This window comes from Molothrus aeneus, chromosome 1 (genome assembly GCF_037042795.1).
Source record: "Molothrus aeneus isolate 106 chromosome 1, BPBGC_Maene_1.0, whole genome shotgun sequence".
Classification (NCBI taxonomy): domain Eukaryota; kingdom Metazoa; phylum Chordata; class Aves; order Passeriformes; family Icteridae; genus Molothrus; species Molothrus aeneus.
This window is the reverse complement of record NC_089646.1, coordinates 149,578,302-149,606,017: the sequence shown is the minus strand read 5'-3', so window position 1 is coordinate 149,606,017 and position 27,716 is coordinate 149,578,302. Positions and strand designations below refer to the sequence as shown.

Genomic DNA, 27,716 nt, shown 5'->3' with positions numbered 1-27,716 from the left:
GGGCACTCACTACTGAGAGCTGGAGAGGGGCTTTTTCCAAGGGCATGTGCTAAGAGGAACAAGGGGGATTGGCTTCAAACTGACAAAGAAATTTGTAGGTAGCACAGATGAACAGACAGAGACTGGAAAATAAAGAAAACAATGTAAGGATCAATATTCATATACCTTCCAAATCATTCAGTAAATGTGAGGTTGATCGGCAATGACCACTAATTCCCACAGAAAACAGTCTCTTTACTTGATGTACCTGGGTCTGTGTTTGAAAACACATTTTCAGAAAATGATTCTCTGGTATCTAAAATGTCATTTGAAGTGTCCAAAAGAATTGCAGAAAGGAGATCTTTCATTATGTTGCTTGCTCAGATGTCAGAAAAAATGTGAGAGAAAAAAAGACAAGTTTTCTCAGATGTGGTCTTTGTAACCTTTTAGCTGATGGGCATTCAGAATATTAGCTAAAATTATCATATATGGAGCAAGCTTAACATAGACTTAAAAATAAAGAAGTAGGAATGTTCAGCACCAGCCATCCCTGCTCTCCTTGCTGGATTGATGTCCTGGGGGCCCAGTGGAGATGGAAGGATTGGATCCACACACTCACATCCAACTGCTGTATGTGTGCTGAAATTTGCATTAAGTACAAGAACCCCTTTGATCAAAACATCTCACACATTTTACACATCAAGGGGCTCTAGGAAAACTATAAGCTTCCAGAGCAGCTGGAGGAATTTGGGGAGGGATTTGACAGAGAACAGAGTATGATGCAACTGTCACAGCCCCTGCAAAAAACTGACTCCATGTTTTAATGACAAAGAACCAGGACTACATAAGGACAAAATACATTTTTTAAAAAAGAGATTTTTTTTATAGCAGTTTGAGTAAGTAAAAATAAAAGGATCTGGGGTTGGCTCAGAAGTGAACGAGCTGAAAGGCTGTGTCTTTACTGGGAAAGCCACCAAGTGCAATACTGGAATGTAAGCCCTGGGGCTCCAATCCTGGCTGTCCCAGGAGTGTGCTCCACTGACTGGGCACAATCCTCAACACCCCTCCTTCCCTCCTGAGCCTTCCTGGGAACAGTGGGCACCACAGCTCAAGGCAGCAAAATGATAGAAAACAGCAGAATATGAGTCAAAGAATTCACTTGTTTCTAAATATCCTTAAGACCTCCATTCCTTCATGCTTCTGGGTCTCAAGAGAATGCAATTTTAAAATACATGGTTTGATTTGGCTCAGCACCAAGTTTGCCTGAGGTTTGGTAGGGAGAGGAAAAAAACCCCAAGAAGTTGACTTCAGCCTTGGAAGCCAAAATAAAATGCAAAGACAAGACTCTGTGATGAGAAGTTCAGCCCTCCAGGACAGATCATGAATTTTATTTCCCTTGTTATTGCACCAGGGCTCCACCTGAGAGGGTCCTGACTTCATTCCTTCCTTGGAACCAGCCTCATTAAGCCAATGTGCAATCTTTTCTTTCCTTCTAGAAATCAAAGGATTTTATTTTTTTTTTCTCCTATCAGTCAGAAGAGGGATTTTGTTTGATTTTCTAGAAAGATAAATGAACTCCTGTGTCCCAGGACTGCACCTGATGCAGGGTCAGGTAGGTGTTGTATGGTACCACTGGGGCAGTGATGCTGCAAACCCAGATCAGAAAATGCAGACTCAGTACTGGGAGAGTTCCCTTCATGCCATGTTTGGTTTCAGCCAGTTAAATCCAGAACAGAAATTGTCTTGTTTTTGTTTTGTTTTGTTTCCCACTGGGAAATCTAGGAGGTTATTACCCTGCCTCTAATTAACACATTAACATTTGCTTTGGAGGTCTTCGTTAATAACAGCAACTCATCAAGTGGGTCCCCCAGCTGCTGATTTGTTTTTTTTCACACCGGATTTTTTACCTGAAATTTCCTTCCTGATCTTTTGTGGGTTTGCCAGCTTCCCTTGGAGCTTTTCTTAAGAATTTCTTTGTGTTTTGTTTTGTTTAATAAATTAGAAAAACTCCACTGGTGACTTTCCATGCAGCTCCCACTCCAGGCACTGCCCAGAAATGCTGATATAATGTTTTATCTTTTATTAATACAAAAAGAAGCAGAGGAGATGTATAAACATTCACATTTTGGTACCTTTAATGGTATTTACTATGTACTTTTAATTCACCAGAGTATTATGTAGACTCCTTAGTATTTCAATGTCAGAGTATTATGTAGACTCCTTACATATGCAGTTGACTTCTTCATCTGAGGTTGATTCAGGTGATTAAAAAAAAATCCTCTTACAATAAAGGATGTTACTGTGTATTACGTCAAATATTTAGCATCTTGCCATTTTCTCTTTTCTTTTTTCCCCAAATCCCTATTTGATCAGCACAACCTGAAATACCCTGTAGTTCAGAGCTACCTGCTTGCTCTGGTGCCTTTAATGAATATTTACCATCCTGCAGAAAAGTGGAGGATGCCTGGCTGCAGCTGTGCTCCCAAACACCGGAAAGAACTCGCTCTCTTCAGAGCCATTACCCCCAGCTCTGTCACTTAATAGAAGGAAAGACAATACATGCTACAGTATAATGAAATTTCCTACCTTTTTGTTTATACCAGGTTTAATAAGCCCTGTAAATTAAATGAGGTAATGGCATGGACTGCTCCAATAATACCAGTAGTATTAAACTAAATGTCTTCCCTCCATATTAATCATTCCATAATAAATTATAGGGGACAGCTGCCTTTTCCACCTACCAACAACCTCTGTGTAGACAGAGCAGACAAGAAAATAATTTTACATTTCTACACAAGTTCTCAAGAATCAGAAGAATCTTAGAAGGAGCAAGTCACAACTTATAAAAGTTAAGCTGAGTAAAGATTTGGGCTTATTACCACGGCTCTCCCACACTTAATTGAGAAAAAAGGGAGGGAGGAAGGGAGGGAGGGAGGGAGGAAGGAAGGAAGGAAGGAAGGAAGGAAGGAAGGAAGGAAGGAAGGAAGGAAGGAAGGAAGGAAGGAAGGAAGGAAGGAAGGAAGGAAGGAAGGAAGGAAGGAAGGAAGGAAGGAAGGAAGGAAGGAAGGAAGGAAGGAAGGAAGGAAGGAAGGAAGGAAGGAAGGAAGGAAGGGATTTGTTTGTGGGTGCCTTGTAGCGCTGACAGAAACCCTGACCGTCACCCTGCTCGTGCCTCACGAGTTTCTGCTGAGATTATCAATTTCACTGGACATCACCACAACTCCCCTCTCCTAGCTGAGAGCTCAAATCATCAGCTTTTATGGAGCTTTCTCTACATTTGACTAAAACCTGGATTCTGTAACACAAGGGAGATTCCCTCACATTTTTATCAAATCAGTATGTTGCTGAAGCCTTCTGCTTTTACAAGCAATTTTCTGATGAAGGAAAGCAACAAGAAACCAACAGAAACCATGTCACCAGGACCTGAAACAGAATGTTCAGGATTTACTACAAACCATCAATTTGATAGATTATTTTGGGCTTGCCTTCATCCCAATAGAACCAATGGGAAATCTCCCAGGGACTTCAGACAACATACTTTTTTTTTTTTTCCATATGAAAAAGTGAAACTATTAGAAGATAGAACAGAATGTAAGAATCAGATTCACAGCTCTACCACTGCTCTGGATTTATTCTCTTTCCTCCATAAATCACCTAAATAACTCTTTAATAGTTTTTCCACCTGTAAATTGGAGAGAATTGGTACACTGATGTTGTTCAGAGAATTTGCAGAGCATAAAGTTCCAAAAATAGAGAAATAATAACTATTTATTAAAGCAAGGACAATTGAAAAAATGTCTAAATGAACAATGTTTATTAAACCTTTCTATGAAATCAATTGGACATCCAGTGCATGACAGAAAGTAGGTATTGCTGCTGTCCTGAATGCACAGGATACAGCCCTGAAGAGGAGCTGTTTGCTTTTTAGGCCTGTTCATCCAGTGAATTACCTGTGGTTTTGGCAACTCAAATACTGTTTCAGCTTTCCAGTGTGAAAAATGGGGATAACTATCTTCTTCACAAGTTTGCTCAGAGGCTTCAGAACTCTGACATCTTTGGGTGAAAGCAGGGACAGAGGAGAAATGATCAGTAATTGGGATTAAATTCTGGGAAGGGTCATTTAGTGCAATTCCCTGCTGTTGGTAATAACTGTATCATAAAAATTTATGAAGCTCCATTTTCCCTTTCATTTTCTGTTTCCAGTATTTATACCACCCCTTCTCTGTATATTAATCAGAACACATGCTCCTATTTCTCTCAGTCATTTCCTTCCATTTTTACCATTCCAACCCTCAAGAGCATCTGACTTTTCCTGTGTGTTACCATGGACATCATCTTTATTGATGTCTCCCAACTTTCTGGCACCAGTAATTTTAATTACCACATTTCTACCCTTTCTGGTAAGAGCACCAATAGTGATCCCAAGACCAATAATTATAAAATAACTGAAATCATTCTTCCCTTCCTTCCTTCATTTCTGCATAGTGATCCAGATTCAGTAGAAAGTGGTTGTGGTATCCTGTCTCCAGGATATTCAACAGCCTGCTGGTTATGTCCCAGCTTTCTGCAAAAGATGGATGGGAATACTGCATTGCTCCCTAAAAGAGAGTTTCTAGGAATCATTTTTATGGTTCTCAGTGCATTTGTATCATGCTCAGAGCTTACCTAATGGATTGGCTCCTGGAGGGGCTTGGGACATTTCAGGTGGGATTCACCTGGCAAACTGCATTTACAATCTAGGTCTTTACTTGTTCCATGTCCCCTTTGGGTTTCCTTATGGTGTCTGGTAAACTAATAAATGTGGGTAGGTTTAGGAGTGGGACTTGTCTTACCATGAAGTAAACTGCTCAGATTTTATCAGTGAAACTCACATTCCATTGATTATATTGAGTAGTTCTCTATCAACCCTTGTTAGCTGCAGTCCAGGAGCTGGATTCAATGGTCCTTGTGAATCCCATCCAACTCAGGATATTTGATGATTCTGTGCCCCTGCCTGCAGTTTCCAGACACACAGTAACTTCCAGAGATGGAAATCTGGGATCTGCTCAAGCTCCAGCTGCCTGGGAGGGGCAGGAGAGCAAAAACTGAGTTCAGATGCCACAGGAGATAAGAGAAAGACTAACAGAGACATTTTAAATGGCTCTTTCCCAGAATCACAGACTCATTAATGCTGGAAGAGACCTCCAAAATCATCAAGCCCAACCTTTGAGCAAACACAACCACATCAACTAAATCACAGCACGGAGTGCCATGTCCAGTTATTTCTTGAACACCTCCAGGGATGGTGACTCCACCACCTCCCTGGGCAGCCTGTTCCAATGCTTGACAGCCCTTCCCATGAAAAAATTCTTCCTGGTGTCCATCATGAAACTCTCTTGGTGCAGCTTGAGGCCGTTTCCTCTTGTCCTGTCATTGGTTGCCTGGGTGAAGACGCCAATTCCCACATTTCATCTGGAATGTCCACCTCTGGGTGGCTCAGTACAAGACATGGAGTTCCTGGAGAGGGTTCAGCAGAGATGATGGACTGGAACATCTCTCTTTTATGAGGAAAAGCTGAGGGAGCTGGGGCTATTCAGCCTCGAGAAGGTATGACTGAAAAGGGACCTCATCCCTGTCTGCCAGTGTCTGCAGGGAGGGGTCAGAGCATGGACCAGGCTCTGCTCAGTGTGCCCAGCAATGGGACAAGAAGAACAGGCAGGAACTGATGCCCAGGAAGTTGCAGCAGAGGATGTGGAGTCTCTTTCACTGGAGATATTCCAGAACTGTCTGGACACAATCCTGTGCCTGTGCCCTGGGATGAGCCTGCTTGAGCTGGGAGGTTGGACCAGGTGACCCCACTTTGATGCCTTCCAACCTTTCCTATGCCATAATCCCATGTGATTTAAGACTTATGTTTAATTAAATACACACAATGACTAATGGGCATTCAAACACTGTGGCCATTTTAAATTTTCCAATTATTTCCTTGAAGAGATTATCACAGACTCACATAACCACAGACTGAGTAAGGTTGGAAGGGACCAGTGGGTCACAGAACACAGAATATTCTGACTTGGAAGGAACCCACAAGGATCACCGAGTTCAACTTGGCCCACACGGGGACCGAACCCACAACCTTGGTGTTACCAGCCAAGGCTCTGCCCAGAGCCAACTGGTGCCCAAGCAGGGTCACCCCAGAGCACGGGCACAGGGACAGCTCCAGGGAGGGAGGCTCCACAGCCGGAATATCCCAGTGTTAGTGCAGGAGAACAGCTGTGTCAGCCGGTGCCACTGTGCCAGGACAAGGGCTTAAACTTCGCCTCTTCCCCAGCAAATTCGCCAGATCCCGTCAGGATCCGCGCTGCCTCGGGGAAGGAGGGAAGCAGGGACGGAGGGAGGAAGGGGAAAGCCCTCGAGGCGGGCGCGGGGACGGGACGCGCCTTCCCCACCGCCCCCGCCTCACTCACTGAGGGGCGGCACCGTGACACCCCCCCCCCCCCCCCCCCCAGCCATGTTGGGGGGGGCAGCGCCGCATCCCATGGTGCAGCGCGCCGGGAGGGCGGGGAGAGAGGGACGGAGGGAGGGAGGGACGCAGGGGAGGAGGAGGAGGAGGAGGGAGGCGGTACTGCCCGCGCAGACCCTCCGGAGCCTTCTCCTCCTTTTCGTCCTCCTACCGCCTCCTCCACCGCGGCTTCTCTTCGCCTCGGCGCCGGAGGCGGCCGTGCCCGCAGCGCGGTGAGTGCCGGCGGCGAGCGCTGCCCGGGGAGGGGGCGGGCGAAGCGGCCCCGATTTACATCACGGGGAGGGGGTGTAGGGGGGCAGCGGCGTCTCCTTCCGTGTCCCCCGCCCCAGCCCCCGGCTCGGGGAGCGGCGGCGGCTCCGCAGGGAAGAGAAGATTGTCCCTGGTGCCGCCCGTTTCTGTGTGCCCGGGGAGGGGCTGCCGCGGACACCGGGGCGCAGGAGGCACCGTGCGGTGGGCTCGGGGTCTCTCCGGGCAGAGCCGCTTCCCTCCGCGGGAAGGCAGGATGGGAGGGGGATGGCAGAGGAGGAGGCTGCGGGGAGAGGGCATCTGGTGCCCCGCCTGCCCCGTCCTCCACCCTGGGGGATCCGGCCGCCCCCTGCGCCCTGCCCGCCCCGCAGCCCCGGCCGGTCCCACCGGATGTGTCGGGAGGCGGCGAGGTGGAGCGGGACGGTCCGTAAAGTAAACAAAGGGAAAGGGAAGGGAGGAGGAGGAGGTGTCCCCTCGCTGCCGGAGCCGGGCCGCCTGGCTTTGCCCCTTCCCCTCCTCAGGCGAGCGCGTAAACCAAACCCGTGGCTGCCTCTTGGAGCCGGAGCGGTAGCGCAGGGGAAGTGGTTGAGGTTTCTTCTCTTTAGGGTTTGGGGGTTTTTTTGAGGTGTGTGGGCTTTGGGGGTTTATTTTTGGTTTGTTCTGGTACTGCGCTCGCTGGGACCGTGTGATCCGAAGAGAACCGGGGCAGAGCTCCGCTCCCTTGACCCGGGGACAGCCCCCGGCGGGGAAGGGCAGCGAGCGGCGTCCCCTCAGCGCGGCTCGTGTCGGCCCGGGGGTGCCGCAGAAGTTGGATCACACAGAGCAGCCTTTGCACTTCTTGGAGAAATGTGATATTTTTTTCTTTTTTCCGGTTGTAAACCTGATTTCGGAGTACAGTGAGAATTGCAGCTGTAACAGAGAATCGTTCTCCTGAAATCCCCGCGACTAATTGTGAAGCATATGCTGTACGTGTCCAGTTCTCACATCTATTCTCTTCCCAGACCTCCTGTGCTCTTAGGATGCTTTTTTAGGACGGGGGTAGACTTTACTCTTTGCTTTCCCGTGTTTTTTTGTTGTTGTTTTCTGTCTGAAACAGTGTTGGCTGTGTTGTTTCTGTGTTAGTCCTATTCCAGTGCTCTGGGAGCAGTGTATCCTGCAGGCCCTGGCACTGGAGCAGCGTTAGCCTGGAGCCCAGTTTTTGACAGTTTCACTGGAATAGGACCAGTGCTCTAGTAAAGGCATTAAACAAAAAGTTCACTTGTAAAGAGAAGCATTTGGGAATTCATATTGAAATATTTAATGCAAATGTTAGTGTAAGAGTGAAGTGGTATTGCAGTGTCCCTTTAAAATTCACACTCTTTTGGCATTAGGTTGTTTGATATATTTTTTTTCCCCCTCCTGGATTAATTGGAAAAGTCCCACATTCCTCGAAGCTAATCTGCCTTTAGCCTCTGTGGTTCTGTTAAACCTGGGTAAGGTCAGGAGTGCAACTGGATTGGGGCCAGAAAATATTAAATGTTACACAGTTATTTGGAACAGTTTGTTGTCTCACCGATGTTGTCCACATCCAAAATTCCACCACTTCCTTTCTCCACCTGTCCCTTTTTTTGTTACTCCTGAAATCAGGCTGTTACCTTGCCCCCTTTGTGGGAACACCTTTGCCTGCCTGGTGTGATGTATGGATGGAGAACACAACCCTTGGATTTCTTAAAGCAGGGTTTGTGGCTGAGATTCTGTACAGAATGTGTGTGTGTATCTTTGAGATCAATCCACGCAGGAAATTTAATGGACCTAAAATCTGGGTTCCTGTTAACAGAGCAAAAAGGGAAGACTGGTTGCTGGACAAATTGTCTCTCACAGTACTGCAAAACTCTACAGGCAACTCAACAAGAGAAAAACAGTTCTGAAATTAATTTGTCTTTTGTGCTATTATGTCTTAAATGCAGTTTTCATGGAACGTGGCTGGGATTGATGTTTGTGTTGGTTGACCTTTTGTTTTGCAGGAAAGTTAAAATATATACATGAAAGGAATGTGACATAGTGCTTATTTGTCAAAAGCTCTATGCTGTTCTTGGCCTCAGCCTTGGGTTTTAAAGGTACTAAACATGTGCAGGGACACAGCAATCAACTAGTAGCTTATTGGAATACTTCATCCAGAAAGGAATATTCTTAGAATAACACTTATGTCTTGAATGTGTAATTTGTTGAACTAGATTTAAAAATTCTTTCAAGATATCTAGTGATGTGACTTTGCTTCAGAGTGTGTTACCTGTTGTGGAAAGGACTTTATTTTTTTTTTTTTTTTGTAATATAATGGTTTGCCATCTGAGTAATAATTGAATGGGAACTCTCAGTATTATGAGCTCCACCAAGCTAATAGATATTTTGGGGAGGATGTGAGGAGGAGAGAAGCAGGAGCGTTTTCTAGAGATGAAGTAGTACAAGAGGTGGCTTTGATGGTTTAGGAGATTGTGTTCTGTTTTTTGAATGCATTCATGAATGTGATGGGTTGGTTTTTTCTCCACTAGGAGGGTAACTAAAGAATTAATAATTTATTTCTTGCCATTTGTATAACAAAATGATTTTTCCCCCCTGGTAGGCACTGCTGTGTGTAGTAGTATGGTCTTTATTTTGATATAATATTCATAATAACAATACAGGCTTTTCCTGTTCATTTTACATCTTTTAGGATTTATGTAAAAATGCTTTTCCCTAAGAAAAAGAACTTTGTCTTCTCAAAGTGTACTTTTGAAGAATATTGGTAGCTATAAATAGGTTGTAATTTTGGTGTTAAATCTCTATAAAAAACGCACAAGATTTGAATAGTCTCATGTGGTTTTATTTGTCTTAAAATTGGACCTTTGTACCTCTACATTTTATGTAGATTACTGCCTAAAGTGTATTTTCACATTCTGGATAAATGTCAGTAACTGGGTAGAAGGTGCTTAAAAAGCAATTTGTACTGGAATTCATATTCCAGATCTGTTTCCTGGTGTGACTGATATTTAGCTCCATCAGATGTGCTTTCCAGACTAAGTGTGTGTTTCCTCTCATCTCATGTTAGTATAATTCTAAAGTTTCAATACCACAGACAACGTGGACATATTGACTTAATTTCTTCAAAAGGTTTTAATTACAGGTCAGGATTTTAAAAACTGCAACAAGGAAATCCTTACTGCACCAGTTTAAGTTCCTGTATTGAATAAGAGCAGAAATGATGCAAAAACACTCTAAAAGTCAATTTAGAATACATTTATTTAGTACCTGAACTACAGTGATCCTTGTCTCCCTGAGTGGTAACTGCTGCAGGATACATATGTGCTAAAGGCTTTTTTATTCGAAGTGTTTGGGGGAAAAAACCCAAACAAACCTAGAACCTTGATGCAGATTAATGCAAGAGCAGAGTTTATAAATTGTTAGCAATTTCAAGTGAGTCTCTTGGTTTGTATATAATGCCACTTAAAAGCCTTGTAAGTTGTGTGTTCTACCAGTGTTCAATGAATGTGGTTTATTGTGTCTGTCACAAAGACAGGAAGCTGCAAGAATGGGAAATTACGTTGAAAACGTGGTGTCCAGAGAGATATGTGGGTTTAAATAGGGGATTTTTTGGGTGTAGGAGAGGAAGGACTTCTATGGAGATAATTGTGTAGATCTTTCTGAAAACTTTCATTCCTGCTCTCCATATTCAGGTAGAGGTTGATGCTTAATAAGAAAAACTATATTAAAAAAAAAGTGGTTATTTAGGGGTTGAACAGTTTAAAAACCTGTGTGTTTGGGGTTGTAGGCGTAATTTTTTTATGTTCCCTGTCCCATTCCTGTATGAATTCTGTGTTTTTTCCACTGTGTAAGCTTCCCTCATATGGGAGTTTATTGCTTGTCCAGCACTGTGCTCCTGATGCTGGGATAAAAAATCTTGTATTTGGGCAGACTTGTGAGTGTTAGGGCTTTTATTTTTAAAAAAACCCCACAGAAATATAATCAAACAACCAAAAACACAAAAACCTTTGTGAGGCTTGAGCTGGTTTTCTGGATTTGTATTAAAGAGAGACAGCTGTGATTGCCCAGGTGTGTGGTAGCTTTCCAAGCATCTCCATGCAAATTTCAGCAGTTCAAACACCTTTCAGCACATCAGAGGGATCCCGTGGTGGAGGGAGTTGTCTCAGGGAATCGTGTGTGGAAGAAAAAGTTTCTGAGGTGGCAGGAGAACCACAGAAACTGAGTTTTCTCTGGCTGGAAAGGTGGAGATGCAGCTCAGTGGTGCTGTCAGTGGCTCATGGATTAGGAAGAAAATGGAAGACAGTTTCTGAAATCTGATGTACAGGGTTTGAATGCAACTTCTGTCAAGTGAAAATCGGAATGGAAGAGGCAATTAACAAGTGCTGAAGGCAGCAGGCTTTGTTAGAGAGCCTCTGATTCACTTGCATTGCTCTGAATTCTGGGTGTATTTAAATGTTCTTCAGCTCTGCAGCAGTCCTTGGCTGAACTGGCAAAACTCTCCTGGGTTGGATTTCTTTTTTTTGCCCATAACTTCAGGACTTTTTTCCTCCCCTCTGTTTTTCTGCATTATTCCTCTGCCCCTTTTTGTCATGTTCAGTGCAGAATGGGCATATGAAAGGAGTTTTAAGTAGTTTTTGTTAGATCCCTGTTGCATGGAAGCATTGCTTTTTGTTTTTCTTCTGGGAAGGCAACCTGACAAGCACCCAACTCTGTTTCATTGTCCTGCAGAGTTCCATCTGGGTGACAGTGTAGGATAGGTCAGTTTAGAGTTAATCCCTCTAATGTTGGCTCTTTCCCTGCTCATGGAACTGTAATTTAACTCAAGACCCCAGAATAATTTGTTTCCTTTTGCCCAGAAATGTATAAGCAAAACCTCTGCCTCCATGTCCTGCAGCCACTGCTGTCAATCCAGCTATGTTGAACAATAAATTTGGAATATTTAGCCTGTGTATGTGTGAAGAGTCCTTAAATGAGGCACTTTTTGGCTTTGCAGGGATAGAAGTGACTGAGCTGAAGCTGTTCCAGTGCTTGGGACAGTGAGAAAGGGGTCAGAGGGCTCTGCTGACTCTGAACTGCTCCTGCTTCCTGCTGCCATGCTCAGGCCTTGCATTGTTTACCCACACATAGAAATTCACAATTCCTGCTTTTGTTTTATTTTGGTTTGGAGGAGGAGAGAGGGAGCAGACTATCTGAGCCTCTGAAGTGTCTTTGGAAGGCAGAGATAATTTTTCCTGTAGTCCCATTCAAGTTTGTAGGAAGGATTTGAAACAGCAGATGACTTTTTTTCCCTTTTTTTAATCTTGTTTCCTGTTGTCTTGCTGCAAATAATTAGGTTTCAGGGCAAAACCAGAAGTTTAGTTTAGCAGAGGCTCAGAATGAGTTAAATGATGTGTTTTGCAGCTATGAATGCACCTTTTTAACCAGGTATCCACTTCTTTGCCCAGGCCTTAAGCACTGCCTGGAGTTGTCAGTGATCTAATCCATGAGATGTACAGCAGCCAGCAAAGTGTCTGCTCCATCAGCATTTAATAGGTAATTTCCTAGCAGTGCCTCCAAGATTACTCTGTTGAAGGTACTAGTGAGAGACTTAGAAATCCCAATGTCTGGGTTACACCCAGTGGTGGAGATTTACATCAATCAATACCTGTTCATCCTGTCTGTTGGAGGTTTTATGTTCAGCATGAATGCTGAGGCAAGTTTGTTCTCAGTAATACTCTGCAGCTTTGAGATTCAGAAATTCTGTGATCTTCAAAAGAGAATTTCCTCTTACCGATTTCAGGCAATCTTTTAAATTCTTTTCCTATGAAAGGTAGTAGGAAAACATAAAATCTGCCACCATTTTCTTACTTGCACATAGGTATCCGCTCTTGATTTCATTTTTTTTTTTTTAAGCTGGGCAGTTCCAGTCTTTCTGTCTTCACAGGGGCAAATAGTCTGTGTTCTAGGTTAGTATGCTGGCATTTTTATTGCCTGCTTTTTTCAAGAAAAGGTTAATACAGAGAGAAGAAAAATAAAAAAGTTAGTGTTTAAAACAGTACAGTTCCTTTTTATTTTTGGTTAACTAACCAAGTTGTTTACCAGTTTTTCCCCCTGCTGTTTCTAATACACTTTTCAAGCAGAAATTCCTTTTGCTGGTGGCTGAATGCTCTTGTGGTTCTTTTATGCCTGGGTGTACCTCAGGTTTTAGCAGTCTCCTCCTCCATCCCCTCTGCTGCTTTACTGATGCCCTTGTAGTGGAAGCTCTTTACAGGCAGAGTCAATTCATAGTGGATTTCCCAGTGTAGGCACAAAAGGGATGTATAACAGGTACCTTTGTCATTCATTTGTTGAAACTAACTTTTTGTGAAGAGATGAACTTCATACTTCAGTTTGATATAAGTCCTTACCCCTGTTTCTTCACCTTTTCCCCTCCCAAGTTGCAGAACTTGGAGGTGGTGTTGTATTTTTGCCACTGTCTAGGACCCCTCATGCCTGATGATGTTGGTTTTGTCATCCAGTGCTGCAGGCAGCTGGGAACCACTAACACAGCCACAGTATCACAAGCTGGCATTCATTTTATTTCTCCTCTTGTGGCTTCTTCTTTTCCTTTCTATGGCAGATGAATTCAGCTGCTGTGTTGTTGTTTATTTCCCTTTAATACAAGGACAGTGAGCCCTGGCACAGAACTGCCTCAGTTCTGAGGTGCTTCCTGTGGAGGCTTTGGAGTGCCCATCACCAGGAGAAGCACAAACTGTGATGTTGGATCCAAGCTGTAAATTTAAGGTGCCATCTTAGAGCTTGGAATGAGCCTTGGCATGGCCACAGCAGTTGATTAATGTTTGTCGGTGTGCTCCTTACCCCTCATCGTGCCTGTTTCAGACCTGTTTGCTAAATAAAATCCATCTCATTTTACAAATATGGCAGAAAAAGGGCTGATAGTTAATATGTATATAGAATTGTACCTCCCAATTAATGAGCCACAAGTTGTCAAGTTTTAAAAATCGCTCGAGTTCCATTTTTAATTGTATCAAAAACTGTTGAATATTGTTTCATTTTTAACTTGTTTTCCATTGCCAGCTTTCACCCAGGAAACCTTCCCAGACTGCTGACATGTGTTGGTCTCTCGCTCTCAGTGAAGCTCTTTGCAAATGTTACAAATTACAGTTTCAGTTCTTGCTCTGGTGTTAACAGCTCCATTATGGGAACGCTGTTAATTAATGGCTAAAGAAGTAATTCTGAATTTTTATCAGCTCTCATTTTCTATTTCAGGCTCAAGCACTATATCCTAGAGGCTTCTAGATTTCAGTTAGTTTATTAATTATCTTGTCATTTCCACTTCGGTTTGTATAAATCACAAAGCCGGCTGTTTTCTGCACTTGTTCAGCTCTACAGCCTCTGTTACTACTCCGTGTTTAGTGCATTTTGAATTTTGTTGTTCAAATGTTCTGCTCAAAATATGCTTTTAAAATCCTGCAAGAGCTGAGTGAACTGAGGTGTGCAGGTTATTGATTGATGGGTGCTCAGTTTGTGATTAACCTCTGCTGTGCAGGTAAAGAAATGTTCTGCTCTGGTGTAGCACGGGGGTAAATAATAATTTTTCTGCTGAATTCAGCACTGGTAGGATTTAATTAGAATTCTGTTCAGTTTTGGGCACTGGACTTCAAGAAGGGGTTTTCTTTTTTTGGATGCTTTTAGTAGCGGATGCCTGAGAATATGACATCCAAGAACTGAACAAATTAAGATGCTAAGACTTAACAAGAGATAAGAAGTTAAGTTATTCCCATGCATTATGCTACTACAAGGATAAAGATGATAAAGGATTACAGGGACTACAGTGAGAATTAGTTGATTTAAATAATGGGACCAAAGACTTGGGTTGCTGCTTGGGGAGCAAGACTTTTAATTCCAAGAATAACAAACCAATGGAATAGATTAAGGAAGAGACTCATCCCTGACAGTCTTCAAGAGCAAATTAGGCATCTGTCAGAAAGGAGATGCTGTTCATTCCTACCTGAGGAGTGGCAGCCTGACAAGGTGACCTCTTGAATCCTGCCCAGCACTGATTTTGGTGATGAGAGCAGGTAAAGAATGTGGGGTTGTTATTTGCAGAATTATGGTGATAATCAAAAGGTAGCTGACAGTAACCCCAGCCGCTGAGGATCCCCTGTGAGCTCCTGTGATCTCTGCAGTTGTCTGAGACCGTGCAGCTCTGATGTGAATCTGTCCCAGGCAAAGCAGGTTGTGCTTCCATTGTGGAAGGGTGGAAAGGTCATGGGGAGAAGAACTTTTCTGCAAATGAAGCTGTCATGTTCTTCAGTAAGTGTTACCTACGCAGGGCTTGGAAAAGAGCATTATAAACTGGCTACTGATATTAGAACAATTAGTTTAGCTGCTGGTTTATCTAATTTCAAGGAGGTAAACATGCAAGACTTTTAAACTCTACAAACAAGTTGATTAAGTGGTCTTGAGATCACTTTTCTTATTTCTTTTACTATTGGCCTTTAATTAGTTACAATTTATATACTAATAAGATGAGCTTTGTTTTCAGAATAATAGGAATTTCTGTTGACTCTTTGTTTTTCTGTCAATCTTTCACTCTTCACCATGATAGTTTGTATTTGATGTTTTACCACTAGGCTTTGTCTTAATCATAACTCAAATGAATCTGTTTTAAAGCAAGTCAGAATGTTTCTCTGCATTTTGCCATGGAAGGAGCAAGTTGCTACTGAGATTGGGAAGCAAAATTAAGTAATCTTTAGTGAAAATATGTGTGTAATCCTGGCTGGCTGTACCTGGTACAGCTGCTGCTGAAATTTGGGATTCACAGAGCAGCCTGCATTTGAGATGATCCTTGGGATAGAGTAAATGCATGAGTCTGGTAGCTTTTTAATTCTAGGTTAAAAATTAAAGGCAGAAGCTGTTGAAATTAACATTTCAGTGCTGCATGTGAGTTTTCATGGTGCCTTTAGGCTAAAAGGTGAAGCTAAGAGTGTGGATCTGTGCAATATGTGGGAATTTGTGTAAACTGCTGTGGTCTGGGGAAATAAATGTCATTTAAGAACCCCTCAATTGGTGTGGAAGTAAAGGGAAGCCTTTTTCTTGTCATCTGCATTAAAACCTGTTTAATCTGTTCTAAAAACTGGTTTTCTTGTTTAGGACTGTCTTTGTAAATGATGGGATTTTGACTGGTGGCTGAGGGGAATCTCCACCAAGTAGTTACCATACTCCCTAGTGGATATGTACAGACATTGTTTTATACCTATTAATCAATGGTTATCAGGAAAAATCAATCCATTTCCATAGGTGAAAAATACTTTTTTTATTTTGCCCACGTATTTTGAACATACAATAAGAGAAATAGTGGATAAAAGTGTATGGGATGTGGTTTTTTGGGGGAATAGTCTTACTTGATCTCTTCTCAAATGCTTTGTGAATATTAGATTGAGTTTAGTTCCTCTATTTCTTGGGTTGTGGATAGAAAAAAAATATCAGTCAGAACCTCTGTAAAACTTAGTCAAAGAGTGGAGTCAAAAGGAGGAGTGGGATGTAACACTCAATTCACTTCTGTTCCATTTCCTGCCTGGAGTTCCTGACAGTATTTCATTTGTATAAGAAATTGAGCTTTGGTACTCTGGGAATTTGCTACCTACATGAATTTATTAAATAACCAAGTGATTTTTTGGGAAGATTAGGCCCCTTTAGAGGAAGCTGGTGTGCAGCACACGATTAATCCTCAGATGGGGATTTGAATAAAGCCAGAGTTGAGTTGTGTCACAGGCTCCCAGCCCCTGCTGATTCAGCTCAGTGAAGGGGGGGTTTCTTTGTGCTCCTCTCACAGTTCCAGGGCTTCCAGCAGCCAATGTTGGGCCTTGCTCTCCTTTCATCAGAAGAGGAGAGGGAATTCTTCAAGTCAGGAGTGTGTAACATTGGCTTCATTTTACAACTGAATCAGCTTTTTCTTCTCTTAAAGGCAAACAAAACCTTTAAACTGTTTTCACAATCTGAAGAGAGTATTGAACAGAGCTTCCCTTCCTCGGAAACAGATTTTGGAGTCTAAAATGTATTTATCTGTGTGGCTTTTTGGTGTTAAATGGGGATTGCATTGAAGTTCCCTCTTTCAAAAGCCATTGGTACCTCTGTGGAAATAGATACTGAGCACAGTATTCTGAAGTGGGAGTAAGAACATTGGTCATATTATACTGAGGAAGAGATCATAGAGTGAAAGTACAAAAAGGGTGAGGACTGCACAAGTTGTGAAAATAAATGTACATAAAACACATTTCTGTGAATACCTTACTTTTGAACTTGATAGAAGTAAAAAAACAAGGCAAGACCTTGTGGGTAGCTGGGTTGAGATTAGTTTTGGAAAGGCAAGATGAAAGTGGTGAGTTTGAGAAAGGATTTGGAGCCCAGTCAAAATGAAGTGGGGAGGGGGAGAGTGGTGCCCATGTGCATATAATGTGAGTCCTTAATGCACAGCTGTTGCTTGAAATATGATAGTTTTTTGGACTGAGTCTGTGTTACAGCAGTTTGAAGTGTTATGTTGAACTTGTGTTCTGTGTTCTTAAAGCTCTGTCTTTTTAGCTGATTTTATCTGATGGCTCATGTGAATAGGAGGTGATAGTAAGTATGGACTCCATTTTTGTGTGTGTGTGTTTTTAGTATGACATGGAATTGAGATCTTACTGATGTTTGTACTTCTTTCCCCAATTAAGTTATAACAACCTGGTTAAAAATTTCTGCAGAAGCCCTGGTGGTGCAGCTGACAGTGTCATAGGGGGGGTGTGTTTTGGGGTGATGTGCTTAGGTTCTGTGTTTGGGTCCAGTCAGGTGTCCAGATTCTGCTTTATGGACTAGATTCTTCTGGTGGCCAAACCACTATGCAATGCAGAGATGAAATTAGTGCTTGTATGTTAATTATTCTGAAACAAAACTATTAAATCCTCACAGCCTTGTCTGTGAGGTGCTTTTGAGTTGGTCTAGAATTCAGTAACTGCCCTGACTGTTCTGGGGCTTCTCCTGAGGTCATTTGTTAATAGATTATACTCAGGGCTGTGTTGTTGTTATCCTTTTGCATGGGGCTGTTTTTTGGTGCTGCTGCTGCAAGTGTTCCAGACAGGTCTGCTGCCAGTTCACTGCTTGAGGTGTGGGGCAGTGGTGGGATAATCTAGGGTTGCATGGATGTACAAGCTGGAAGGGACCCAAAAGGAGCAAAGGACTAAGGCTTGGTGCCCTGCCTGCTTCCTTGGGGAGTTCCAGTGACTGAGCCCCTTTCCTGTGAAGAACCTTTCTTCATGTCCAATCTGAATTCCCCCTGATGCAGCTTCATCCCCCTTTTTTGTGTCCTAAATATATATGTTCATACAGACTACATTTTTTTTAAAAGACATATGGAATGCTTCACTTTCTATCTTGTTAAAACATTAAATCTTAGATCCTTAAGTGGCTGGAGAATAATTCCCTATGAACAGTGTACAGTTCACTGATGAAAATTTGTTTGTGGTTGCTCAGTGACTGAGCCAAAGTTCACTTGATTCAGTTGTTTGTGCAAGATACAGGAGAGTACAGCTACAGGAACTGCAGATAACTTGGCTACAACTGCCTCATCTCTGCTAAAGAAGATATTACTTGTGCCCAGCAGTTGCTGTTCCTGTTCTTTCCCTGCACTGACAGAGCTCCTGAAGCCTTTCCTGTCTGCTGTGATCTTTGTGGAGTTTTCCTTTGACTCACTCTAGAGCCAAAGGGCCATCAGCAGAGACCAGATTAAGTGTTCTGTAAGGGTAAAAAAGTTGCAGTGCATAAAATTGTTTATTTGCTTTGTTGCTGTGAATCAGTTTGTGGAACCACTACACAGGATTAGGAGAGGGAAGTGAAACAAATCATGTTGGTCTTTAGTGGTCCATCTTTGGCTTTGTGGAGATTGAAGTCATTGAGGTCACTGCTGTTGAAATGTGGAGAATCTGGGAAGGGGGTGGAAGGAGAGGCATTTGTGTGTGAAAAGAGTGAAGAGGACAAATTTTCTTGAAGAGAACAATCAAAGAGCTTTAAAGGTAGCTGGAAACATAAGGAAGCTGAGAAAGGAGCTCCATGCCTAGAAGATAAATTAAGATTTTTACTGCTGGATACTGGTAATTGTCTAATGGCTCAATGGTGTCCTTGGGGAAGGAGTCAAATTAGAGAGGGAATAGAATGATACTGGAAGACAAAACTTAAACTGTCAGGCCTTTTATGTGGACATTAGATCTACAAATAAGTTATCTTTTAATTACAAATAGGTGAAATTCTGTGTTGATTTTAGGAGGGGAGTAAGGTATTACAGGGTAGATCAAACAGAATAAGGAAAAATAAGGAAGCAAAACTGGACCAAGTGGGTGACTTGCAGCTGGTTGGGAAAAGTCTAAAAGGGAATCATTTTCCACCACAAAAAGTGTTAAATTTCAAATTGAAATATTATCACTTTACTGAAAACCTTTCCCATGTGGAAAAAGGTATAGAAATTCAAAAGCTATGAAAAATCCTCCTCCCTTCTAATTTTTCCTCTGAGCAGATATGCTTGTTTGGGTTTATTTTATTTAAAGAAACCATTTTATAAGATCCACAGATTTTTAGGTTGGTGGGGTTTTTTTTTTTGTTTTGTTTGGTGTGTTTTTTTTTTTTTTACCAAAAGTCAAAATAAAAGCACAGATCTTCAATCCAAACAGTTTGGTTTTTTTTAATGTTTAATCTCCTTTTGACCACTCTAGAAGCTTTCAGCATTTTATCCCTATTAGAAGGAGACTAATTGGTCTTTTAAGAAGTGTTACAACTGCTTGGACTTGAGTTTAGCATAGGAGAGTTCTTGTCACCACTTGCTTCCTAAGGAATTGTTGAATGAAGTAAATCAGTAAGTAACCTGTGAAAACAAATATTGGGAAGGTGTGCCTGGCAAAGGCTCTTGGTGTGAGGGAGAAGAAATGATGCCATGTTTGGATTGTCCTGACTGCATTGCTTGTAGGAGCTAATGAGCAAATGAGAGGCCCTTTATCTGTCCTCTGGGATTGCCTTCCAACATCAAATCCAGTCACAGGGCCATGCATTTGTACACTGAATTTTACACACGTGGCTGCTTCCATTGAAAATCAGTGAGAGAACTTGTGTGGAAAATTTAACATGTCTGCAAGTGTTTGCATTATTGATGCCTCAGCAATTAAAATAATATTTTTCTAGCATTTGGTGCTTTTTTGATGCTGTATGTAAGTCCCATGGTATTACACACACAATTATTTTAACAAGTATTTTAAGGGTGCCACTGATGTACTTTCCCAGAGTAAGGGAAGGTCATTACTACTGGCCTTGGAAATTAAAGTAGCTTTTGCCTTATCAGAAAACATCTTCAGTTAAATCAATCAGTGCACGGGTTTCTCAGTCTGAGAAACAGTCTAATGAGCAATTTGCCTTTTCATAAAAGATTTGCCATTATATCATTGCCATTGTGTTAATTATCAGTGTTTTTACAAATTGTCCCAAATCATGACTAATTCCATAAAAACGTTCAGAGCAGGCAGTGATTCTGGGCAAAGCTGTTGTTTGCCACTCAGTCTGGCAGGGATGGGGGGACAGCCTGACTTGGCAGATTCTGTGTTAACCATAAAATCAGGGTTTGGAGGCACTGCCATTCATCTTATGGAGCACCATAAAAGCAGTTCAAGTTCTTGATGATTTTTTTTTTCTCCATGGCGTGGATGCTATGACTCTTTTTTTCTGGTTTTTATGTTAAAGTATTTTATTTTTCTCTCCCCCACATTCAGTTTATTACAGCTTAGATGAAAGCTTAAACTGCAGAGATTATTTGAACTTTTTGTTACTTTATCTCATGAGATTTTTTTGTGGAAATCTTTTGGTGGCCTTTATGTGTGTGGAAAATGAAGTATCTAAGGTGAAATAGTTTGGGAAACAAACTTTATTCTTAGAAATCTAGTTTTAAGAGAATAATATATAAGCTTGGGCTTTCTGCTGGTACTATCTTTGTCCCTATAATATATATTTGTTTGAAAGGGAAAGAAGAAAAACAACTGGCAAAGTAAGACACTCAACTCTCTACATTACTTGGCTCTGGAATTCTTATAGATCAATTCTTTTCTTTAAGAAACAAACCCACAACTCTCTGTGCATTGTGTGTGTATTGAGCAATATCTATATATTTGTTGCCTCAGCTGAGAGCTGGCTTGGCTGCCCTGTGGTGCACATACCCTGAGGAGATAAATGCTTTTCACTGGTTCCTCCCACACATTTTGCATTTTCCAGGGAAGCACTTTCTAATTCTAGATCTGGATGCTGCTAATGTTTTGAATCACTCATCATAGTTTTCAGCACTCACTTGTTTTTGCTATTAAATGTACATTATCAGTAGTAAAGGTTCATTTTTGTGATGCTTTAACCCTCCTCCTTCTTCAAAAGAACAAATTCATATAACTTGGGAAATTTTTAGTTGGCTTTCATGGGAACAACAGAACTTCAGGCAACTTGTCTGTTTTGAGTTCAAATATAAGTCTCTGGCTTCTACTTCTACAAACTTCTTCTGTGTTTTGTTGTAGGGTGGGGTTTTTTTTCTTTTCTTAAGGATTTCCAGCTAAATAATCTGCACTCATAAAATAGGATATGTACTGCAGGTGGTTATCTTGTCTTCATAACATGAATATCAGTTAATTTATTCTTAAGTTTTTTGGATGTTTGACTACTTTAAAATTAGTTAAGAAAATACCCTAATGAATTCTAAATATTTGTTTCAGATTTCATGTTTCATCCTGTTTTGAGCACCTGCTGCTGAGAGCTGGAAAGTCTACTTAGGGTATGTACAACAGTTAATGATTTCCATTTCACACTGAGTTTTATTCTGGGTAAAGCAGGTCAAGATGAGATTTTGTTGTTGTTTCCTTGTGATTATTGTTGAAAATCCTGATTGTTAAACAGTGGGTGTTAAACCAGAATTTCTTGGTTTGTTTTTTTCCCTGAGTGTCCTGGAACTGGTTTTTCTCTGACAACCTGTTCATGGTCCTTCCATTCAGCCCAAGGGTACAGAGGTGGGCAGACCAGTGCAACAATTAATTGATTGTACGTGGGAGGAGTTTGCAAGGTGTTTTCTCACCTGCCAAAACCACTTGGCTGAAAATTGTCTGACCAGTCCCATGTGCTGCCTTTTGGAGCTAAATACTACAAATAATTCTCTATTCTCATGTTCTTCATTTCTGTAGTACAGAAGAAATGCGTCTTAATAAAACAAAATCTTTGCTGTAGGGGTGCATGGCCTAATCTGAAGAAGTTTAGCTGAAAACAGGAGTAGAGAAGTTACAGCCACAAAATTCTTTGTATTATAGGAATTTATTTCTGGTCTGCATATTTTTGATTCCTTATGACACCCCTGTCTCCAGGGTGAATGGTTATATTTGAAAATTTCAGTTTTACTCCTCAGTGTAATTGGTATTTCTGACTTCTGCCTTTACTGCTGCTCATATATATGGATGTTTGGAATGTTCTTATATTTGAGTGTGGCTAGAACAACTTGTTGGATCCTTCTTTTTTCTTTGTGGTTTGGTTTCCTCCCCTTTCTACAGCTTTCCCTGTGGTTGGTGGTTTGAGAGCCTGTATTAAATCTAATTTTTTTTTCTATTGCTTGGGCTTTGGCAGGTAACAAAATTCATCTCCTGCTACTTCAGGAGCACTTTTGAATCTAACTTGTGGATGTGGTTAGCTTTATTTACAACTTTGATATCACCTGATTTAGAGTCATTGATGTTCTTGCCTGGACTGTGATGCAATTGAGAGCAAAGGAGATGTGGCTGCTTGTATTTCACAGGTCCCTAATGGGGCTTCAGGCTGTGATCTTGTATCCATAATATTTCTGTATTTTCATCTTCAGCAATCAGCAGAGGGTCAGTTAATATCTCCTGACCATCTAAATTTGCAGGGACAGATCTCTTTATTCTTCAGTAGCTTACTTCTAAGGATGTCATCACCCTTTCTTAAACTTCAGTTTTCAAGCTTATGATCAATATTTGCTTCTCCTCTACAATTTTTCCCTTCCCTTTTCTGGTATGGGATGATGTTTGTTTATATTATGCAGTTAGTTTTTCCCAAGAAATTCCATCTACTCTTACTACTCCAAAGAAAAGGTTTGAAAGGCTTAAAAAATAGTAGCCTTCACTTAAGTTGGAAAAAACCCAAAGTATTTCAGTTGGAACCAGTACTGATATTTTTATCAGTTAAAATCAAAATTTGTAGCCTTGTGTCTCATGTTAATTCTGACTTATGATTCAGAAGGAAACCCAGACACTTGAAAAATATTTCCTGGTCCTGGAAAACTCATAGTGTGGGAAATCCAGAAAACAAGGGCAGGGGGGTGAGAGCAAAAAATGTTATCATATATAAAGGCCTTCAAATCAAATCTGTGATTCCAGGGAGTTTATAATGCTTCCTTTAATTTTGTTTGACCTTTTTGAAAGGAACAGCTCTGACTATCGTGATGTCACAAAGAAAAAAGTGCACTTGTATGTTTTGTGAACTGAAGCCAGTTGCTCCCTGGAATACATGGTTCCAATGAGTCATATCCTGGTAAAACCATGACAACAAAGTATTTATTAGTTTGGTAGGTAAATATCTTGCAGTACCTGCCTAGATAAGACTTCATAGAAAACCAGCCCAGTGAATAACAAGGCTTGAAATAAAATGTAGAGTAAGAGGAAACAGTGAAAAATCTTAAATGTAGATTGCAAGTACTTCTGATTTGTCAGGTTTATATTGAAGTTTGATTTTTTTTTTTAAATTTCTTTCTGGCTGGGGATTTGATAAGGGAAGTGATTAGTGCTACTTGCTCTTTGAAAGTGGTATTCTATATGCAAATACTGCCAAGACATTTCCAGTAGAAGCAAAAAATGTGCTGCATCTCTTACTTATCCAGCTGCTTTATAAACTGTTACTTTTTGTATTCATATTACAAAAAGTCAAGCTGTTACTTGTACCATGATAGTCTTTTCATCATGTGATCACACAGGTTGTGATTCTGTGGAACAAAGTGTTTGCTCCCAGTCCCTTTGTCTGTTCAGGACAGCATTCAAGCCCTCCTCTTGCAGGATGGAGTTTTCAAGTGTGCTGTGGTAGTGCTGCCTTCACCTCTTCATCCTATGGTTTTATTGGTATTTGTACTGGATGGAGTCACAGAACTTAGGATGAAAGGTTTCACTTTTGGGTCTGGGCTCTGACATGGCTGTTTTTGTTGTAACATTTAAAATTTGCACTCAGAGCAGATCTCTCTCTGATTTGACCAGCACTGGAATCACTTGGCAGTTCTGTATTTAACTTGCCATGAAAGAAAAGCAGGAAACTTGACAAAAGGACTCTGCTAACATCATCCCTGAATGCCTGGAGGACAGGGGGCTTGGGGGGACCTTATTGCTCTCTACAACTCCCTGACAGGAGGTTGTAGACAGGTGGGGATTGGGCTCTTTTTCCAGGAAACAAGGGACAGGACAAGAGGAAATGGCCTCCAGTTGCTCCAGGGCAGACTTAGATTGAATATTAGGAAAAAAATGCCTTCACCAAAAGGATGGTTAAGCATTGGAACAGGCTGCCCAAGGAACTGTTTGAGTCCCCATCCCTGGAAATAGTCAAAAGATGTGTAGATGTGACACTTGGTGACGTGGTTTAATGGTGGCTTTGGCAGTGCTGGGTTGATGCTTGGACTCAATGGTCTTAGAGGTCTTTTCCCACCAAAATAATACTATGATTGTCAGATAATGAGTGCAGAAGACACAAATAATAAAATAGAAAGGGATGATGAGCATCAGTTCTGTTTAGCTTTAAAATTCTGACTTTCTCCTCAGGCCGGTGTTTGAGCACAATATTGGTGCAGGCATTGTGTTGATAAAAATGTGTAATTTTACATGTACTTATTGTGTGATTTCAAACATGCTGCTCAGCCATTGACAGGAGGTGCTGCCAGCCCTTCCACCTAAGGAGCAGCTTCCCAAGGATGTTCTCTATATTGTATCTCTACTGCAAGTGACTTCAGGTGCTTTCCAACTTTATGGTTTTATTCCAGGTGGAATTAAACTAGTATTGCATGAGAAACCTTGTTGTATCCAGCATAACACTTGCAAATGGAGAAATTAATGTCCCTTTTTAGATTTTATGGTTAGAAATGCTTCCCTAGTGAAATCTCAGAGATCTGGGTTATTATGTGTTTTGGATGTTATGCATTTAATTTTGTTTTAATACATTCGGGGCTTTTCTCTTGACATAAAATTTGTTTCAAAAGATTTCAGTTGGCACTTGAAGGTGTAAAGAAACCACTCTGTTCTCAAGTATAAAGATAATTAATGGATGTTGCTCCTTGCCAGGAAGACCTACATGCTTATAGCTCCTCCTGGCTTCTGCAAGTGGAATTTTGCTGGGCTTCCTGACTGGTTTCTTATTCTGCACTTCTGGGTCATTGCAGAAAGATTTACTTTGCCACCAAGGTTAGGATAAACTTCAGCTTCTTCCAGGGAAGCTGGGCTTGCACGTGTGTGAGTTCAGTACAGAACATCCTCTTCTCCCAGGCTGGGCCCTTCCAAGGGCTCTGTGCTCTGTCTGTGCTGACAGGCACCTCCAGGCTTTTCAGAGCTTGGATGGAAGGAACACAAACCTCCCTGGGTGGTGCCTGATGCCTTTCTGAGCTCTGTCCTGGCCTTTGCTTGGCATAGCTGATCCTCCTCCTCCTCCTCCTCCTGTCCCTAGAGCAACTGTTGCCTCTTACAGGGGACTAAGTGGGCTTGAGGGAATAAATATCAGTGTTTGGGGTATTGTCCTGCATTGTCTCATCCCTCCATGGAGTTCAATAAAACTTCAGCCTGTCTGGATTATCCTGGAATATGTTGTGAGATAGAATGAAGCAGAGCTTCAGTTTCCCCTCTGGAGGTGCCAAAGGTCTTCTGTATCCCAAACAAAATATTTGTTTTGGTTGTCAGCCCTCTTGTAAATGTGAACAGGGAAGCATCAAGCAGAAAACAGTCTGACTCTGTAAATAGTACTGCTTTGTACTGCAGCTTGGATGGGGCTGGAGCAGCACATTCTGATGATGCCAGGGATAGCCATGCAGTGCTGCTGCTCCCTTCCAGGCTGTTTAAATGGCAGCTTTAAGTAATGATATTCTGGTTATTATTTCAGGTAAAGTTTGTAGCTCTGCTTCTTTGAGAACACAGCTTGCTCAGTGGTAATGTAAAATTGGCCTTGGATCCTTTGTCTTGGTTAGTGGGTTAAGGTCTGCTCTGGCTGTTGTTTATTGTAGGAAATGCACAAAAATGTTTAATGCTGGCCTAGGAAAGTTTCTAAAAGCAGCAGAATATTCTGAATCTTTGAACAAGACCATTCTTGTACAAAATAATCAGTGATAATGTGCTCCTCACTGCTAGGGGTCGATATCTTAACTTTCCAGTATGTCCAGGTTTCAGATACTTAGTGAATCAACTCCCTGTCAACCTTGCATGTCCAAATATACCTTGGTGTTGTAAGAAGAAAACCTGAAGAGAATTTTCTGAAAACATAAGAAGACCAAGATTCAAACCAGATGGATTCAAGTCTTTTCAGGGCTTGAAAATTTCCATTTTTACCTTAAAAACTGAGTGAAGGTTTCCAGGCTTCCTGTTCTCTTTTATGGCAGTGTTTGTTACTGGTGTAGCATCTTGAGTTGTAGTGTGGGGCAGGTTGTAATGAGTGTCCTTACAAGAGAAGGAACATTAGGGGATGCAAATGTACTGACATGTCATAAAATATTTGGAGGGAGAAAAAAGGGCCAGCAAGTGCCAGCCCAGGGGTTGCCAAGGTTGGTTTGTGTGTGCTGTGCTAAGGGAAGGATCTGGGCTATTTCCTGGCAGACATTCATGGAGAACTTCCTCTGAAGGGAAGTGGGCTCAAGTGCACTTCCTGAGACGTGTTTTAATTAGCACTGCCTGGGAGGCAGGGAATTTCACTGTGCCTGGTGTTTTAGCCTGGCCCTTATCAGCACTGTACAAAGTGAAACCATTACTTGTCTCCCTCATTTTTGGCAGCCCCTGTTCACAAGTACCAACAAAATACTGCTTTTTTATTTATTTTCTCAGTAGTCTTGATAGAATCACAAAACATTCTGAGTTTGAAGAAACTCACAAGGATCATTGAGTCCAACTCTAAAGTAAATGTCCCATACAGGGATCAAACCCACAACCTTGGTTTTATCAGCATCAAACACTGACAAACTGAGCCAACAGTCCTTGTTCACTTTTCATTTACTAAACCCTCCCTGTTTTCTCTGGTATTACTGTCCTGCTTGTAATCTCATTTTGTTTATGCAGGGTTGGTTATTCTTTCTAGTTGTAAAGCTGGTGGGAAGTCATGGGATGATGTTGGAAGCCTCTGATGTGACTCCTTTCCTTCTCTTGTTTCTAAGACACATCAGTTACATGTGAACACCCTGGGTAAAACCTTTTACATCAGCCTGGACTCCCCTTTGTGCCTAATGCCTGTAGATAATTTGGTTTGGTTATTATTCTCTGTTCCTTTGAGATGTTGCATCAGTCTTCTTGATGCATCACAATTCCTTAGATGCCAGTTTCTTTTGCAACTGCTGAGTTTTTGAAATAATGCAGTGTTTTCATGCAATCCATTTTCAATAACAAGAATTAGGAAAAATAGTGGCTTATTTTTAATGCTTTTGTGTACTACCCACACAGCAGTGAGTATAGATTAGGTGACTATGAGAAGTGATATGGTTTATTTTATTTCTTTCTGACCAGTAGCTGTGTATCAGTACTCTTTTTCCCTGGCAAGAAATAAAGCAGACAACTTGAATTCCCTGTCAAGAGTCCAGACAAATGCAACTTGGGCAGCATTTTTTTAGTAAGGAGGATGAAGAGTACACAAAGAGGCAATAAGAGTCTGTAACTGCACCTGAAAATAAACGCATTAAAGGAGATGAAATCTGTACCAAGAGGGAGCCTTGATCACCTGGCAGGAGTTAATAGCT

General features: G+C 41.6%; 1 protein-coding gene across 1 annotated transcript in view; it reads left to right on the top strand.

Annotated features, from left to right (window-relative positions):
- The first annotated feature begins 6,573 nt into the window (after positions 1 to 6,573).
- PTK2 (protein tyrosine kinase 2) overlaps positions 6,574 to 27,716 on the top strand; it is a 190,030-nt gene continuing 168,887 nt past the window's right edge. The window contains exons 1-2 of the mRNA XM_066566803.1: positions 6,574 to 6,693; positions 21,472 to 21,530. The gene's annotated coding sequence lies outside the window, so the exon portion shown is untranslated. The remainder of the gene's footprint in view (positions 6,694 to 21,471; positions 21,531 to 27,716) is intronic.